The sequence below is a fragment of the Syngnathus floridae genome, unplaced genomic scaffold (genome assembly GCF_059516105.1).
Source record: "Syngnathus floridae isolate MCC-2025c unplaced genomic scaffold, RoL_Sflo_1.0 HiC_scaffold_106, whole genome shotgun sequence".
Lineage (NCBI taxonomy): Eukaryota > Metazoa > Chordata > Actinopteri > Syngnathiformes > Syngnathidae > Syngnathus > Syngnathus floridae.
In genome coordinates, this window is record NW_028284134.1 from 72,501 (window position 1) to 77,828 (window position 5,328).

Here is a 5,328-nt window from a genome sequence, read left to right on the forward strand (position 1 = left end):
CGACCGCCACCAGCCGTTCGCGGTGTGCGCCTCCGGCGCCACCGGTCCCAAGCACCATCCCCAAGCACCATCCCCGACCGCCACCCCCCGACCGCCACCCCCCGACCGCCACCAGCCGACCGCCACCAGCCGACCGCCACCAGCCGACCGCCACCAGCCGTTCGCGGTGTGCGCCTCCGGCGCCACCGGTCCCCAAGCACCATCCCCAAGCACCATCCCCGACCGCCACCCCCCGACCGCCACCAGCCGACCGCCACCCAGCGACCGCCACCCGCCGTTCGCGGTGTGCGCCGTTATCCGCCTCTGGGTGGTCCTTGCCGGGCGTGGATCGGCGTCCGCTGTCGGTAGGTGACGGGACCATAATTGGCCCGCGGACCAGCCGGCGGGGCTCTATGGAAAAGCCCACCCGCCTTCGCTGGTTCCCCGGTCGGCCACGAGTAGCGATAATTCGGCCTCTTCGCCCGGAGCGCGGCTCAACTTAAGCGAAAATGCACTAAGTGCCAAAGCCCATTCATTTACAACGGCGTGTCCGCCAGAGGGCGCGTTTCCCGCCGCGGACCGGCCGGCGGGGCTCGTCGGAGAGCGTATCCGCCTCTCGGTGGTCCTTGCCGGGCGTGGGTCGGCGTCCGCTGTCGGTACTTTACGGGACCGCAATCGGCCCGCGGACCAGCCGGCGGGGCTCTCTTGAGAGCTTACCCGCCTTCGCTGGTTCCCCGGTCGGCCGCGAGTGGCGAGATTTCGGCCTCTTCACCTGGAGCGCGGAGCGACTTTTGCCAAATTTTTTCTAAGTGCCAAGGGCTCTCGCGCCGCGTTGCGTCCGCCTCTGCTGGTTCCCCGGTCGGCCGCGAGTGGCGAGAATTCGGCCTCTTCACCCGGAGCGACTTTTGCCCAATTTTTTCTAAGTGCCAAGGGCTCTCGCGCCGCGATGCGTCCGCCTCTGCTGGTTCCCCGGTCGGCCGCGAGTGGCGAGAATTCGGCCTCTTCACCCGGAGCCCGGGCCGACTTCCGCCGATATGATCACATCATGATCCTATAGCAAGTGTCGTACAACCATAACATGATCTACAAAATAAATATATAAATATTAACGTCCCCTATAAACATTAAATATATAAATATTAACATCACCTATCAACATTAAATATATAAATATTAACATCACCTATAAACATTATGAATACAATGTTTATAACCGAATGGTCATTTTATATTATTTGGCTGTAAATGCGAGCATAAGTTGTATATATCATGTATTTATCCACGAACCGTTAAAGAGATGTCAAGTCAGGCTACCTTAAGAGAGTCATAGTTACTCCCGCCGTTTACCCGCCTGTGTGCGAGAGGCGGTGTAATTTCTCTCCGTGTCCGCTGGAGGGAGGTATTTCCCCGTTACGACCTCCGGGAAGATCACCGGGACGCGGAGAACGCTTAGCCGGGGCGCTGGAAGCCTTTTTCGGCTTAGAAAGTGAGGTGGAAAGCACTCGGGGAACCGGCTGGAGGTGCTGTGGAAGTTCAGCGGGCCGTGTAAAATGCTTAGCCGGGGCTCTGGAAGCCTCGTTCGGCTTAAAGAGTGAGGAGGAATGCATCATGAGAACCGGCTGGAGGTGCTGGGGAAGTTCGGCGGGCCGCGTAAAACGCTTAGCCGGGGCTCTGGAAGCCTCGTTCGGCTTAGAAAGTGAGGAGGAATGCATCATGAGAACCGGCTGGAGGTGCTGTGGAGGCTCGGCGGGCCGCGTAAAACGCTTAGCCGGGGCTCTGGAAGCCTCGTTCGGCTTAAACAGTGAGCAGGAAAGCACCCGTGGAACCGGCTGGAGGTGCGGTGGAAGCTCAGCGGGCCGCGTAAAACGCTTAGCCGGGGCTCTGGAAGCCTCCTCGGGGGTCAAGAGTTAGGAGAAAAAGCACCCCCGAGAACCGGCCGGGTCCTCCACGAACCGTGAAAAAGATGTCGAGTGCCTCTACCTTAAGAGAGTCATAGTTACTCCCGCCGTTTGGCCGAAGGTGTATTTACTCGCCGTGTCCGCTGGAGGGAGGTATTTCCCCGCTCCAACGGCACCGGCGGCTTCCGAACGTCTCCCCGAGCGCTCGGAAGTCCGCGCGGGGGGGAGAAGCGGGCCGTGCGAGGTACCGGGTGGAGCTGGACCGTCACCGGGTCCGCTCGTCGTGCGCGCCGGCCGCTGGAAGTCGAAAAAAGCTCCGCGATCTCATCCGCGGAGTGCAGATCCGCTGGGCTGGAGCTATTTTGGGCCACTTGGCGCGCGCGCACGGCCTCCCGGAGGTGCCGGGTGGAGTGCGCGAGCGCACCGGCCGCTGGAAGTCGGATGAAGTTCCGCGATCTCATCCGCGGAGCTTGTAAAGTGCAGATCCGGTCGGCCTGGAGCTATTTTCGGCCACTTGGCGCATGCGCACGGCCTCCCGGAGGTGCCGGGTGGAGTGCGCGAGCGCACCGGCCGCTGGAAGTCGGATAAAGCTCCGCGATCTCATCCGCGGTGCTTGTAAAGTGCAGATCCGGTCGGCTAGGAGCTATTTTCGGCCACTTGCGCATGCGCACGGCCTCCCGGAGGTTCCGGGCGGCGTGCGTAAGCGCACGGGCCGCTGGAAGTCGAATAATGCTCCGCGATCTCATCCGCGGTGCTTACAACTAGCCGATCCGGTCGGCCTGGAGCTATTTTCGGCCACTTGGCGCGCGCGCACGGCCTCCCGGAGGTTCCGGGCGGCGTGCCGGGTGGAGTGCGCGAGCGCACCGGCCGCTGGAAGTCGAATAATGCTCCGCGATCTCATCCGCGGTGCTTACAACTAGCCGATCCGGTCGGCCTGGAGCTATTTTCGGCCACTTGGCCCGCGCGCACGGCCTCCCGGCTGTCCCGGTGGTCCCGGTCGCCTCCGCGGACGGTTAAAAAAATCTCAAGTGGGCCTACCTTAAGAGAGTGACAGTTACTCCCGCCGTTTGGCCGCTCAAAGTGCCACCGGACGCGCAGCAACGGGTGTGTGCGCTAAGTGCGAGAGGTGGCGTATTTACCCGCCGTGTCCGCTAGAGGGAGGTATTTCCCCGTTACAAGCTCCGGGAAGATCAGCGGGACGCGGAGAACGCTTAGCCGGGGTGCTGGGAGCCTCGTTCGGCTTAGAAAGTGAGGTGGAAAGCACTCGGGGAACCGGCTGGAGGTGCTCTGGAAGCTCAGCGGCCCGCGTAAAACGCTTAGCCGGGGCTCTGGAAGCCTCGTTCGGCTTAAACAGTGAGGAGGAAAGCACCCGGGGAACCGGCTGGAAGTGCTCCGGAAGCTCAGCGGGCCGCGTAAAACGCTTAGCCGGGGCTCTGGAAGCCTCGTTCGGCTTATAAAGCGAGGAGGAAAGCAGCCGGGGAACCGGCTGGAGGTGCTCTGGAAGTTCAGCGGACCGCGTAAAACGTTTAGCCGGGGCTCTGGAAGCCTCCTCGGGCGTCAAGAGTTAGGAGGAAAGCATTGTGAGGGCCGGCTGGGGGTGCTCTGGAAGTCCAGCGGGCCGCGTAAAACGCTTAGCCGGGGCTCTGGAAGCCTCGTTCGGCTTAAAGAGTGAGGAGGAAAGTACTGGGGGAACCGGCTGGAGGTGCTGTGGAAGCTCAGTGGGCTGCGTAAAACGCTTAGCCGAGGCTCTGGAAGCCTCCTCGGGCGTCAAGAGTTAGGAGGAAAGCCTCATGAGAACCGGCTGGAGGTGCTGTGGAAGCTCGGCGGGCCGCGTAAAACGCTTAGCCGGGGTGCTGGAAGCCTCCTCGGGCGTCAAGAGTTAGGAGGAAAGCATCATAAGAACCGGCTGGGGGTGCTGTGGAAGTCCAGCGGGCCGCGTAAAACGCTTAGCCGAGGCTCTGGAAGCCTCGTTCGGCTTAAAGAGTGAGGAGGAATGCATCATGAGAACCGGCTGGAGGTGCTGTGGAAGCTCAGCGGGCCGCGTAAAACGCTTATCCGAGGCTCTGGAAGCCTCCTCGGGCGTCAAGAGTTAGGAGGAAAGCCTCATGAGAACCGGCTGGAGGTGCTGTGGAAGCTCAGCGGGCCGCGTAAAACGCTTAGCCGGGGCTCTGGAAGCCTCGGGCGGCTTAGAAAGTGAGGAGGAAAGCAGCCGGGGAACCGGCTGGAGGTGCTTTGGAAGTTCAGCGGGCCGCGTAAAACGCTTAGCCGGGGCTCTGGAAGCCTCCTCGGGCGTCGAGAGTTAGGAGAAAAAGCACCCCCGAGAACCGGCCGGGTCGTCCACGAACCGCTAAAAAGATGTCGAGTGCCGCTACCTTAAGAGAGTCATAGTTACTCCCGCCGTTTGGCCGAAGGTGTATTTACTCGCCGTGTCCGCTGGAGGGAGGTATTTCCCCGCTCCAACGTCACCGGCGGCTTCCGAACGTCTCCCCGAGCGCTCGGAAGTCCGCGCGGGGGGGGGAGAAGCGGGCCGTGCGAGGTACCGGGTGGAGCTGGACCGTCACCTGGTCCGCTCGTCGGGCGCGCCGGCCGCTGGAAGTCGAACAAAGCTCCGCGATCTCATCCGCGGTGCTTGTAAAGTGCAGATCCGCTGGGCTGGAGCTATTTTGGGCCACTTGGCGCGCGCGCACGGCCTCCCGGAGGTGCCGGGTGGAGTGCGCGAGCGCACCGGCCGCTGGAAGTCGGATAAAGCTCCGCGATCTCATCCGCGGAGCTTGTAAAGTGCAGATCCGCTGGGCTGGAGCTATTTTCGGCCACTTGCGCATGCGCACGGCCTCCCGGAGGTGCCGGGTGGAGTGCGCGAGCGCACCGGCCGCTGGAAGTCGGATAAAGCTCCGCGATCTCATCCGCGGAGCTTGTAAAGTGCAGATCCGCTGGGCTGGAGCTATTTTCGGCCACTTGCGCATGCGCACGGCCTCCCGGAGGTTCCGGGCGGCGTGCGTAAGCGCACCGGCCGCTGGAAGTCGAATAATGCTCCGCGATCTCATCCGCGGTGCTTACAACTAGCCGATCCGGTCGGCCTGGAGCTATTTTCGGCCACTTGGCCCGCGCGCACGGCCTCCCGGCTGTCCCGGTGGTCCCGGTCGCCTCCGCGGGCGGTTAAAAAAATCTCAAGTGAGCCTACCTTAAGAGAGTGACTGTTACTCCCGCCGTTTGGCCGCTCAGAGTGCCACCGGACGCGCAGCAACGCGAGTGTGCGCTAAGTGCGAGAGGTGGCGTATTTACCCGCCGTGTCCGCTAGAGGGAGGTATTTCCCCGTTACAAGCTCCGGGAAGATCAGCGGGACGCGGAGAACGCTTAGCCGGGGCTCTGGAAGCCTCGGGCGGCTTAGAAAGTGAGGAGAAAAGCACCCGGAGAAGCGGCTGGAGGTGCTCTGGAAGTTCAGCGGGCCGCG